Below are 14135 nucleotides of genomic sequence, written 5' to 3' on the forward strand. Positions count from 1 at the left end.
AAGAAACCCAAAACAGTATATTTATGTTGTTTAGGGATGTACAGGCTGTTCAAAAACTGGTGCTTTTGGTGGAGAGTAGGAAAAAGAGTTTTTTTAGCTTATAAATTTCTCCTTTGATAGGTCTAAAGTATAGAAAGCACAGGTTCTTTACAGTCTGCATGGAATTAATATTTCAGAGTTCTTTGCTCTATTTATTTGTCTGTGAAGTATTATATGGCTGGTTTTTATTATTTTTTCTTACTGCAGATAATAAAAACTAAATGGCTGGATGCAGTAATTATTTTTGTGTCTAATAGTGGAGTTCTGAGCATTAAGTTTTGCTTTAGACTTATGGGACTATAAAAACTAAGAAAGAAGAATATTTTCTGACAGAAAAGGCCTGAGGAGAACCATCAGTACAGGAGGAAGAGCTTTGAAATGTACCATGGGGATGAGAAAAATAAAATGGGATGTTTTATAGCACCATCTTCGAGTGTGTATGGTAGTGCAGCACGACTGTTTCAGTGAGTATATTTGCTTGTGATTTGCATTGGCACTTCCACATCATTTAAATGAAGGGGTCAGAGAGATGTGGCTTGTGTGTTTTTTTGTTCATATTAAATTAACTCATTCTAGAAGAAAGGTCTTGAAATTGGCTGTTGAGAACCTAAGCTGATGAATTAGCTTAACACAATTTTTAACTTCTTTAAATTGTTTCTTTTCTTTCTGAAATCCAAGTCTAGTTGTGGCTGTATAGAACTGATGTGGTTCCGCAGCAATGGCAGGAGGGAATGCTGAAGTAACATAGTTTGTTTTGAGCTAACATGGTGGCTGTATTGCTGGTCCAGCTGGTTAGAAGCTTTTTATTTAGTTTCTTTCCCTGAGTAGTGGAGGAAGTGAGTTCATTTCTAACATGCACATTAATTTCTTGCCCCATTAAAGAACCTGTAAACAGTGGTTTTGTACAGGAAAGGTCTTAAATCAGTTTCTGCTGCACTGGCATTGGTAACTGTGCCAAGGGACCAGTACATAGAAACAACTCTGTGATCGAAAGTGTTCTTGAGCTTAATCTTGCACAATTCAGAATGCTGATTATAAAGAAATAATTGAGGGGATCAATTTGAGGGCTGAACTACTCATGCTTGGCTGATATCTAACCAGCTAACAGTGTCAGTACAAAATGCTACAGTGTACTTTTCACCCTGCTCAGAAGGGATTTAAATTGGAACTTAATCTGTGGAAACTGTTTATCATGAAGAAAAAGGAGGCTTTCTCAAAGAGCTTTGAAATATCGATGTATTGGAGATACTTAGTTCTGCTAGGTGTCGTTTTAAATAAAGTCTATAGCTCATAAGAATGGTGCCGCAGCTCAGTGGGGTCATGTAAAGTGTTGTGGCTTTGTGGTCCTCTCCATTAAAACTCCCATCGAAATATAGGTTCACATCTACAAAACTGGTTGTGTCTTGCAGGAGACTCCCTGTATCTATAGGGCCAAACATCAGCCTGCAGAACATTGGATGTCACTCGGATCCTTTTGCTTTCAGTGAAACAACACATTTACTTCGAAGACTCTCTTCTCCCACCTGCGCTGTTGTGCACAAAGGGGCTTGGGAAGTTTGGGATTGTGCAGCAAGGGCAGAAACTATGTCCTTTTAGTCATAAAACCTAATAGATTTTAGAATATGGAGATGGGAGCATACCAGAGTGGCTTCTCATGAACTGAACTGTAACATAGCCATAGTTGGTTTCTCATGCTTTTTCTTTTTGCTTGTATGTAAAGAACCCAGAGCCGAAGGACCAGATCTCAAAAATGATTAAAAATTTTAAGTGGGGAAATGGCCATTGAGTTACTTCTTTTGTTTTTAATACACAACAACAATACAGACCTCGTGATTCTCAAAAACACAAAGATAAGAGCTTTTTGGGGTATAGTTATCTTGGATTCATCTGTTTCATCCTGTGTTTGTTTTGACCATGTTGCTACTTTTACATCATCATCTTATGTTTTAGCATGACCTCCCTGGGTACATGTAAAACTTGAACATATGTGGCTGAAGAAGAGCTGACTGCACCCAAAGAAGGCCATATAATCATTGTTTGAATTGACAGCATGATCTTGTGACAGGCTGCTGTTATCATGTTGTTTTCTTTTTTTTTCTTTTTTTTTTTTTTTCTTCCTATTGGTATAGAAACTAATCCTTTTCTTCACAGTCATCCCTTTTTTGTTTGTCTGGTGGGTTTATTTTAATCCGGTCAGTAAGATAGATGAACTCACCCTCTATGTCCACAACTGATCCGTTGCAAATGCTGCTGGTTGGGGGGTGTTTGAGTCAGCCAGGACTCTAGGTTACAGTACCTTGGTATCTTTGTTGAGGTGTTCATGAGACTATACTTTCAGCTTGGCTGAAGAAATCCTTATGCATGCTGAGAGACTAATACTGACTTATTGAAGACAAAACTGATCAACTACTGTAGGCAGTGCTAAGTGAACTGAGTAAGTTGTTTTGTTTTGTAAAGTGTTACTCAAGGGTGGGTAAATGAAACCTTACAGGTAAATTAGACTCTTTTAAGCTAAATGATTATTAGAAACCATAGGACAAGTTTTTTATATGTGAAAAGAGATGCGCATTGTCAGCAAAAATGTTAGGGGGTGGGGTGCTTGTCAACAGGCTCATCTATTGCAGGAGGCATTTCAAATGTATTGGGAAATATTTTTGCATTTACTGGTTAAGGCTTAGGAGTGATCCTGCTTGGAACTGATCCTGCATGGTGTTCCGGGGTGGCTTGAAAATGTCAGCAGCACACACACTGCAGTGCTCAGTTGTGGGAACCAGAAGGAGGGGTTCCAGTTAAGCTGCAGTTGAAGTAATGGCATCTCTAACAGAAACTCATCAAAAGGATTGGTTTGCACTGGAAAGATGGGTTGAGGATATGTTAAAATGTATTAACTATCTAGTAGTTTGATTAAAGGTAAATTGGCAGTTAAATTAAACACAATTATAATCCATTTTTCTGGTGCACTGGCAAGCATGCAAAGTGGCCGAGGGCATACCTTTTGCTGACTGGTGATACTGATTGTTTTTGTTCTTTCAGGATGCAGTTCAGAATTCTGTGTTTCATACAGCAACAGTTATAGCAAACTCCTTTATGCATTGTGGTACAACCAGGGACCGGCTCCTTAGGTAAATTTAGGCAAGGAAGCTCTAATGTCATTTAGAGGTCTTCGAAGAACATTGTTGCTCTGCTTGATACCGTTAAAAGGGTGTCAGTGAAACACTAGGCTTACACAGGAGTACACAAAGGATCTGAAAATGAATGTGCAGGCAGAGGGAAGAAGCTGGAGTTGTTTGGCTTTCTCTCTCTTGAGAAACTGCCTTGATTTGACTGCTAACCGTGTGAGCAGTTTGGAGGGCAGAGATCAGGAATGTTTGTTCTGTTTGCTAGCTGGAGTATTTTGGAGATGATGTATTTTTGTTTTTGGTAGAGACTGACAATGCTGAATGACTCTTGAAAGGCAGATGCCAGGGTTAACCTTATCAGGCATTTGAGGAAAGCTTCAGAAACTCCACTAGGGTTTCTCCCAGAGAATTGATGGGCTGCATTTTGGGCAGTTGTTCTCATCTTTCACTGAGATGACCAGTATCATGGAGGTTGATTATGACCACCCAAAAATCAGGGCTGGTGAACAGAAGAGAGGTGTGAAGTGGAAATGTGGTTATTTTCTTGCCTTCTGGAGCTGCTTTTCTGATCTGAAAGATGTTTTCAGTGCTGTGAAACCTTTCTTTCAGGACAAGGAACAGGCTGTATGAAAAACTGTATGGAACTTTTCTCTTGTCATCTTCCAGAGATGATTTGGAGCGGCTGGCCAGGGCCACTAACTGGGCTAAGTTTACTGCTATTGCCAGCTCGGGTGTTATACACAGGGTAATGTGTTCATTGCTCTCTGTAGAGTATAAATGCTTGACTTGTGAGTGCTGAAAACATTGAAATAGGGTTTTGGAAAGATGCCTGCACTCCAGTTTACCGAGTCTATTGCAAGATGCGGCTGTAACAAAGCTGGTGTCTGCACTAAAGGAAAAGCTGTGCTTTATCTAGTCTGTCTTTGATACCCGGTGTAGTTCATGGCATGTTTTACTGAGCATCAAAAAGGTGGTAGTCTAACACAGCTCAAGGGCTCTTCCTAGATCTTCTCTTCTTTTGTGAGTTGAACAGAGTCAATAGTTCCTAGCTATTAAAACTGCAGGTGTATGTTTCTTATGTGGTATTAGGACAATACTGTCCTTACTGTAGTAAGCTTCAATAAGTTTGAATCGTGACCTGAGTAGTCATTTTCTTCAAATTCATGCACAGAGATGGCATATTTAGAGCTGTTTTGAAATAGCAAGAAGTCTTTGTGTTGTGTGTCTCAGCCCTCATTAAGGTGGTCTAGTGAATGAACTAGTGTAGCTTCAGGCCAAATTTGTCATGAATCAGTGACCAAGTGGTTGGTGAATACTTGTGTATTGTGGTTAATCAAACCCTAGTACAGAAGGATTCTTTTCTGCCTGTGCAGCACTGAAAGGCTGATTTTTGTGGAGAAAGTAAAGGCTATAACTTGCTTTCTCCTGATGTGTTTAAATATCATTGTGAAATATGTGCATATGCTCCTTTTTCACCTTTCACTTCCCACTATCTCCTCTTCCTGCTGGATGCTGGAGACAGAGGGTCATGAGAAAGAAGCATTGCAGCTAATGGCAGCTGACCTACCCAAGGAGACCTCGCCAGGGTCAGCATACCAGGAAGGTGGGGGCCTGTATGCCTTGGCTCTCATTCATGATAGCCATGGTGGGGACATCACTGGTTATTTGCTGAACCAGCTGAAGAAAGCCAGTAATTATGTATGTACTGGGTTCAGTGATGAACCTTTGTTTTGTTGGGAGTATCCAGCTTGTTTAGGGTTAGAGGTGGCTAAGACGATGGCAGTAGCATGGTACTTACACTTCTTTTGGGCCTTAAATATAAAGCTTGGTTTTAACAACCTATTGCTCAACGTTTAGGTAAGATTTTTAGGAAATCCTTTCAATTTAGGAAACAGTTGACAGTCAATCTAGCTTCATCTTTCTTACTCCTTGTGTATCCACTTAGTTTTGCTAGTAGACCTGCATTATTCAGGGACTGTTAATTCTTACGGCTTAGCTGTCAAAAGAATAAGCCACAAAATGCTTCTGCTGCCCAATAGGTTTAATGCAACTTGTTAAAAAAGTTATTTTACTTCACCACTCACTGTTTGTAAACCTCTACAAAAAGTCTCATTTTCAAGTTAGGAACAAATTAGTATTTTCCCAGCATGTTCCCTTCTTCTCTTTGGGGAATTTCACACTGCTTTAAAAATTCTGTGAAAGGATTCCACTCATCTTATTGCAAATGTATTGTTTTTCCTGTATCCATTGTTAGGAAAAAGAGGATGTAGACAGTTCAAGTGGGTTACTGATTTACCTTTCTACTTAAAAAGTATTATTGGGCAGCAGTTTTTACACATGGCAGAGTTTTAGGGTTTTACGTAAATCACTCAGTGGGGAAAGACTTTGAAGATGCTAGAAAGTGTCTTGTGCTATGTGTGAAGCTTCTGGTACTCATTGTTTATGGGCTTTTGAACCACTATTTCTATAGTTTTCTGCCTCTTTCATCAGAATTACTGCCTGAGATGGTGTAAGTGGTATTTCTAACAGATGATTTCGAATTTTGGGTGGTTTGAGACTGGAAGTTTGCAGCGTTATGTTGATGGAAAAATGTGTACTTCAGCTGAAGTCGTATTTTTCCTGGTTTTATGATGACTAAACTTGCATATGCTTCTCTAGATTGTCTGACATGGTGGCAGCCTGGGTTTTGGTCTGGCTGCCATGGGGACAGCAGGTCAAGATGTGTACGATTTGCTGAAAACAAATCTATAGCAGGATGATGCAGTGACAGGTCAATATTCTGCTTTCAAAGCAAATAACCATCTGAGGCCTTATCAGGCATCTGGGTTTTTTTGGTGCAGGTTTGTTTGTTTTGGTTTTTTTTTTTTCAGGTTTCCTTTTACCAGCATAGGTTGCCTTAGCTGTGTTTTATTTACTTGCCTTTTCCTGGTAAGCATGGTTTTTTAGTTATATGGCCCTAATATTCAGAGGTCCTGTCAGGACTGGTCTGTGGGATTATACCAAATATTGGTAAGACATGCTATGTCTTTAAACAGTCTCCTCTTTTATCTGTTGGCCTACTTCTTGTGTGATTTTCTAGATAGAGTATTTACAGCTTTTGGGAACAGAGTTTGCTTGATTTTTTTTTTTTTTTTCTTTTCTGTGCTGCGCAGTTGAGACAGCTGGCTTTGCACTGGAACTGGATATGTTGTGATTTAAAAATGCTCAAGCTATTGAGGACATGGTTGGCTATGCACAGGAAACCCAGCATGAGAAGATTTTGCGAGGCCTTGCAGTTGGAATTGCTCTGGTCACGTATGGGAGAATGGAGGAGGCAGATGCTCTCATTGAGAGTCTGTGCAGAGATAAGGTAAGTTTAGTTCTGAATTAATCCCTGGCCCTACTGTTACACATATGACCTTCAACAGTACAAGAACAAAAGTGCTTAGTTGTGTATTTTTTAGTCTCATACTTATTCTCTATAGTTCCGTGAGCAGTAACAAGGAGCAGAGCAGATTGTAATGATTAAAAATGGATGGTGGCTCGTTCTTGAGGGTTTAGTAGTGGTTCAATAGCAGATATTGAATAAGAAGCAAAATAACACATCTACCAGATACTGTCTTTGGCAGCCTGTGGTGTGGCAATTCCTGTCCCCCTGAAATCGGTAATGACAGCCCTGCTTTGGTGGCTGTCTTGAAACTCATCCCTAGTAAACTATTAAGCAACCAGGTTACTTTTTTTGCAGATTCCAGGCCCGAAGTGGAGCAGGTTTAAAATCAGAATTAGTAAGTCGCTCTTTGGGTGGATATTAAATATTGCTGTTTTCTCTTCCAGGATCCAGTTCTCTCTCTTTCTGGCGTGTACACTGTTGCGGTGGCATGCTGTGGCTCAGGGAACAACAAGGCTATCAGGCGCTTAATGCATGTGGCTGTAAGTACTGTGGGCTTAGAAGCACACAGCAAGAAGTATGTGGTGTGCGAGTAAACGCATCACTGACAGGTTTTGTGTCTGTGGTGTTACTGTTCTATTCTAAATCAGAGGTTGTGAAATAAAGGAAGCTTTCCTTAACACTATGAGTAGAAATAATAGGGTCTGTTAACATTAGGATAATTTGACTTAGAGCACGAAAATATTCAGCCTGATACCACAAAAAAGGAACCTGCTTAAAAAGAAACACAATCCAAAATTAGTTGGTAACGGCTTTGTAGTAAATAGTCTGCATAACAATGGCTGGGAAAAAGCAACTTAAGCTGTAAAAAAAGAGGTCTGTCTGCTCCTTGACTGGCTTGCAGTTACTGTGTATGAGCAAGGATGAGGCCATTTCAGCTAAGGCTGAACATGATTTTTAACTTTCCCCATTGTTGTATATTCCTGATGAACTTGTTAATTATTCTATCTTCCTGATTAACTTGGCTTGAAATGTTTAACCTGGCTCAAAATGTTGCAAAGTCCTCAAGTGTTATAACTACATTCTGAATGTCCTGTTTTCCCTTTTGTAGCTGAGTGATGTGAATGATCATGTGAGGTGGGCAGCTGCTGAGTTGCTTGGTTTCGTTCTGTTCAGGTACAGTATCTTACTTGTTCACTTCTACAGCCTTCAGTTTGATGTCCGTTGCATCTTCAGGAATAGTGTGTTTTATTGCTTTCACAATAATATGTAATTGCTAACTGAGTGGATGTTGAAAAGTAAAAAAAATTGGGAGAGAATAAGATTAAATGCAGGATTAGAAGCCTTCCTTAATGTTCAGCAGATGCTTAATGAGCCATTCTTCAGTTTCTGGACTTAGGAATTAATTGTCTGAGTAGAGTTAGATGAAGTTGACAAATAGAATGAAAAATCAATATTTGCAGGATTGAGACTTAATGAAAAATTAAATATAAGGTGTTTATGCCAGGCCTCTTACAGGCAGCAGTACTCAGGCAAATATGTCTGCCTGATTGCTATCTACAGTGTTCTTGAAGGTCATGACTTTAGCAAAATAATCTGAAGAAGAATGTTGAAACAATCTTTGTTTTTAAGTATCTAGTGCTGAACCCTGACATGTTACTGGTGTTATGTTGTGGTAATGTAGAGCTCATCACAAAATAGTCATGATGTTTGCTTTGGTTCTCTGAAGTGAAATCAATTGCTGATCTGGTATCTTCTAGTGCTCTATGGATAGTTCCCTAGGTAAGAGGTGCTGGGCTTGGTTGGTGTGTGTGTGTGTTTGTTTGCTGGTTGTTGGGTTTCTGCTTGGTTCGTTGGTTGGTTTTTTTATTAGATTGGGGAATTAAAAGTCTCCCCTTCATCTATTAATACAGTAGTCTGTGTAATTTTAGCACTGAGTTAAGCTGCAGCCTTTGGGTGTGTCTGAGAGGAGGTAGTGCATACATGGGTCCAGCCCTTGGAATGTAAAAATCTTTGTTCACATCATCCTTGGATAGTGGCAGTCTGTAAAGTCATCCTTAAAAGCTGGGTAAGAGGTGCTTAAAGGTGGTATTAAAAACATGGATTACTGATATGATGAGTCAAGTTTGTCATTAATGAATGAGTTTCCTATGTGAGCAGCAGGTGGCTCTTAAGAGCTTCAGCTCTGTTGCATTTTTTCTTGCTGCATAGCAATAGTCTCCTGAATTTAAAAAGGTCTGATCAACTGTCTTCTGCATCTGTGTACAGAAAGAAAATTCCATGCAGGTCTTCCATATTTTCAGGTATCTTTTTTCCAAACAGTTTGTGGCAAATCACTTTTGACCTCTGATTTCAACGTTATTTTTCTTCTCAATAAATGCAAAATGTAATTGTTATCATTAGCTTGCTCCAAAATGAGAATTTTTCAGGGCTCTGAGCTAAACCATTTACCATGTGTTTGCATCTTGTTGGGGCAAGGTGCTTCTGGGCCTGTTCTCTCCATATCCAGCAACAAGGAAATGAGTAACATTACCTCTGACTCTTTCACCTGCTCTGCAGTGGTTCATATCTTATCCTGCCTCTTCTTTTGAAGGGGTACAGTCCAAAACCTGCTTGCACAGCAAGGAGGAATTTATAAATTCCAGTGTCCACCTGACTTGGTAGCAAAGGACTAAAACTTTTTACCTCGATATCATTGGCTTCTGGAGACTGAAGCCTTGTGTCAAGTTGTTGTAACTGCTAAGGTTTTTCACTTGATAACTGTCATAAAGTACATGATCAGTTGTTTTGCTTTAAGACACAGTTCTGGGGGAGCCCTTGGTTTGTCTAGCTCAGACTCCTGCATTCACGTGCAGCTGTGGAAGGGATTTTCTGCTATGTGGGCCCCATAGGTTACACCCCACTTAATTCTCTCTAATTATGAACTAAAAGCTGTGTTTCATTTTCTGGAAATAAAGAACGTACATCACTGTAGTGATCTAAAAGGAGGATTACATTTACATTTCCTGTTTGCTGAAACTGCTAGTTAGAACTAATTGTGTTCTATAGCCCATAAAGAACAAGTGGGCTGTGCGTTCGTCAGATTTCTTGCTTAAAATGACACCTCTTAGGACTGTTGCTTGTTGAAGTCTATCTAGATTTACTTCTGTTAAAGCCCCTAATACAGCATTGAATGCTGGCAAGAGTCAGTTACATGTCAGCTGCTACGTGTACAGAGCTTTTGACTGAAGTGTTTTGTGGTGGGAGCTGAGCAGGTCTCTAACACTGTGGGCTGAGCCCCAGAAATTATTCTTGTCTTAGGTGGAAGAATGTGACTGAAGCTCCTGTGAGAAGAGATGTCGTTGAATTCTCTGTCTGTGGTTGCAGAAAGAGAACTGTTAAGTCAGGATTCAAATAAGAGAATAAGTTCGTTGATGCAAAAGAAGCCTTTTTGGTTTTTAAGGTATAGATGAAATGGAAAAGACAATAAATTTGAAGTGCTTTACTTTTTAAAATGGGAAAGAATTATTTTTACCTTAATTTTTACCAATTCAGATCAGGAATTGATCTTTGTTTACATTGCCAAGTGAGATGTAATCGGTTTATATAGTCAGCTTTTTTAATATTGCTATATGTTAGAGCAATGCTGCAGTGTATCTAAACACTGTAGTTTATGTACAAAATGAGGAGGTAGATGTTTTATAGATGTAACAAATATGGTTGGGGAGAAGGCTTCAATGTGGGAGGCAGCAATGCTTGAAACTCTGAACAGAAAGGGTTTAATATTCTCATAGCACTGTTAAGAGCCACGGTGAGGAAGGACTTAAGTTGAGAGATGCTGCTTCTGCCTTGGTGCAGTATTGTTGGGAAAAGGCTAAGGGCAGGAGAGGGAACAATGCAGCCTCCAGAGAGTCTCAAAAGAAAGATGTAGTCTCAGCTGTTAAGTGTAGGCTACCCAAAGCCAGTGAACTCGGCATGGCTTATGTTCAGCTCTTCACTTTAGGATGAGGCAAGAGTGATAGTAATGCTTCCTGCTTTTTTATTCTTTCTGTTTACAGAGTCTTTGGTTTTTTAACACTATGTATTTGCTTTGAGTCAAACATAGGTCAGATACTTACATTTTGTTCCAGGAATACTTGGACAATTTGTTTTAACCCCTACAACCTAACTTTATCCAGTAGTCAGATGGCAAATCATCTGGGTAATTGAGTAGTAGGCTGTCACTCTAATATGATCTGCACCAGTCACTTTTTCAGTTCATTAACTGTGAAGAAAAGGAATTTAATGAAACATACCTGCTTGTTGATTTTTGCATGGGGATAGGTGAAAGGGTTTTTTTTTTACCTCCAACCCGTTTTTGTCGTCTTCTGTCCTCCTGGGGGAGGAGGATGAGGGTCCCTTTCAGTGAAAGGTTAATAGTAACAGACATCTTCCTAAACCAGAAGAAGTTTCAGACTTTTACATAAGTATTTTTAGATTTGAAAGTGCTTTTATCTGTAGGTTTGAAACTGGAAACAGCTTGTATCTTCACTGACCAAACTGTTGTGCACCGGAGAATTCTCTTGGCATCTCTGGCAAAACTAATCTAAATTCTAATGAAAATTGTAGCTGTACTATCAGATTGAAACAATGAATGCATTTGTGCAATTGGTACACTATGACATCTTGCATTAATTCTTCCTTGCCATTTTTCTATCGTTGTTCTAGATGAGTTTGTATTCATGAGATTCTACTTCAGGAAATAGAGCTCAGAGCCTTACGTTGCTTGGGCGTTTTAAAATCTCTGCAAGTGTTTTAACTTCCTACTGTAAAGTAGAATGTGTACACTGATAAGCAACATGATTGGGTTTCAATCTGAGATAGGTGCAAGCTGGGCTGGAGAAACCTGCTGAAATCTCCAGAGTATTCCTTCGATTAGTTGCTTTGTCCTTACATTGTAAAAACGATAGGCTTATAAGCACTACCTGTAGTGCCTATAATAAGCCTGTAAGCTTATATACAAAGATTTTCATATCACTAAATCACAGCATGCATGAGAAGAGTGAAAAAAACCAATCTAATATTCCTCCCCACCTCTCATTCCAGAAAAATACTTTCAGATTCCCAGATTATACACTCTAAAGCTTTTTAGCTGAGTAAGTAAACATTTTAAGCAGTGCAATTTATAACTGATTTGGTTGTCTGACCAAAGCCTTGAATTTGCTTATAACTACTGTTCAGCAGCTGTAGTTTCAAGTTAAGTCATAAATTCTGAGTTTCTTTGAGCCATTAAAGGAAGTTGATGATTTATCTGTTGCTTTTAATGGCGAAGACTTCTGTTGGGTTTTACGAAGAGATATTGCTGTGCATCTTGCAGAATATAAGACTTCTTTGTTGTGCAGTGGTTAATGAATTTGAAAATGAGTTGTACATAGGCATTTTTATCTATGCCATGCAAGAAATCTAATGTTCATGGTAGTATTAAGTCAGTGCTGAAAACTGTCCAGAACTCTGGGACTCCCTCCTCCAGCTTCCAATGCTAAGAGCCAGAGGAGCTCTGGTGAATGTCCTGTCTTTTTTAGCTCCAGAGTACCAGGTTGTTCAGTATGCTTTCACCAGGTTTACTGTGCTTTCATTACTTTACCTTTCAAGGCTGAAGTTATGTATGACAGCCTAGAAAAAAAAATAAGGGATTATCCTTTCGCTTTTTCATAGCAGCCTGAAGCGCTGTGGGTTTTTCTGCAGTAAGCAAACATTTTCTATGAAGCAGCATAAAAACATCATCATGCTTCTTGTATGCTAGTGAACAGCTTTATAGCATTAGTCTCTCTTCTCAGTGCCTTGTCCTCTGCTTAACACTGGAGTTTTTTAATGTATTTTGATGCATCTGAAATTGTTATGAGTATGGCCGGATGTGATGTGATTAGCAAAGTTTTACATTTGGAGAATGCAAGATAAGTGATTAATACGTTTCTCTGGCTGCCTGAAAATTTTCTTAGAATTATAGAATAGTTAGGGTTGGAAAGGACCTTAAGATCATCTAGTTACAACCCCCCTGTTATGGGCAGGAACATGTCACACTAAACTATACCACGCAAGGGGCTTGCAGCTTAATCCCCCAGATGATTTTAGACTTGGCTCCACAGAATGTTTTCTATCAGCACAGTTGAGATTAGCTGAATTTTTTGCTTCTCTGTTTTGCAGAGTGGTTTAAAGGTTGGGATTTTGTTTGGTTTTGCTTGTTTTTTAGGCGTGTTTTATTTTTGTTTGTTTGTGGTTTTTTTTTTCTTTATGATATTCCCTTAATTTGCATTTCAAGATGCTTATTCTGTTAGGCTTCTAACTCCATTGTTTTCCTCTCTTCAATGCTGCTTGGGTGGGTATATTTATAGGTAGTCCTTATGTCCATGTCCGTGCTGTAATTTTTAATTGGATAGGCAGCCAGAATATTAACTAAGTATCTCCTAATGTATTAATGAAACAACAAGAACAAAAAACCTAATTTTTGCCCATTGCTCTTTTAAAATGTATTTCTTTCTGCAGTGCTTGTATGTTGCAGATCAGCTTTTACTCTTGTCTTGCTTCTGTAGTAGTTGAAACAGAGATGAAATATGCCAGATAAAAGCTTCTGTGTTAATGAGGGAAGTTAAACTAGGTAACTGTATAAGTTATTATTTTCATGTAGTACATTGAGGCCACATAGCTGGCCACGTGATTGGTTTGTCGTGGGCCAGGTTCTGAAAGAATTGATAGCATCTTACTTCAGAGAAAGGAATGCTTTATAAATTTGTGATGCTTAAAGATGATGCCCGTGGATGTAGCCCTGAGCTTCCCATCTTGCTTGTCAGCACCCCAAGAGCGGTGTTGTCCTTAGTTACTGTACAACAAAGTTGTGCTTTCTTACAGCAGCTTGCAGTGACTCTCTTATTTTTAATCATGTCTTGCTAATGAAGGTAATGTCTTTGCTCAAATCTGTTCTTGTAGATCAAGTTGCTGAAACAATATCTCTGCTGTCACAGTCTTTTTATTTCATAGTTCTGCATCTCCTCATCATTTTTCTTCTCCCTCTGTCCTTATGCTTTCCAGAACTGTTACCTGAATTCTTCACTTATTTGCTTTCTCAGTGAACAAGCAACTTCTTTTTACACTTGTCATGTTAAATGGAATGTGCATGTTTTTCTGTCCTTGGAGAAATTTCCTTTCTTTGTAGGAAGACTGGATTTTAGATGAGCCACTAGTCCTTTGGATTGAGGTTGATTATTGCTGACTGTATTCAATAACTGGAACATTTTTCTTTATATGGTTACTAAAACTGAGAAATCTACATGCCAGCTTGACAAAATATTTTTTTAGCTGAGGGAGACTTTTTCAAGTGTCATTTCCTGTTAGTGTAGTCTAACTACTGATTACTGAGAGTCTTTACTTTGGGGTGGGTTCATTTTATTCCTATTCCCTCACCCCTAGAGCTTCACGTAGTCTAGGTCTTAATAAGGCTTTTGATCTCAAATATTTTTAGATATAGGTATCTTTTACAAGTATAGTAGTCCATCAATTCTGGCTTTAACTACAGGATCCCCTTAAACACATTTTAACAAAAAGAGGAGTAAGAGCAGTTAGAGCTTTTTTCAACTTAAAGTGACTAGTGACTATCA

The 14135-nt window shown here is 39.0% G+C and overlaps 1 pseudogene; it reads left to right on the plus strand.

Annotated features, from left to right (window-relative positions):
* Positions 1-803: 803 nt before the first annotated feature.
* Positions 804-12697, plus strand: LOC133212129 (26S proteasome non-ATPase regulatory subunit 1-like; annotated as a pseudogene).
* Positions 12698-14135: the final 1438 nt, after the last annotated feature.

Source organism: Neopsephotus bourkii, unplaced genomic scaffold (assembly GCF_033783945.1).
Source record: "Neopsephotus bourkii isolate Nb327-2 ecotype Australia unplaced genomic scaffold, CSIRO-AGI_Nbou_v1 NB_668, whole genome shotgun sequence".
In the NCBI taxonomy this organism is placed as follows: domain Eukaryota; kingdom Metazoa; phylum Chordata; class Aves; order Psittaciformes; family Psittacidae; genus Neopsephotus; species Neopsephotus bourkii.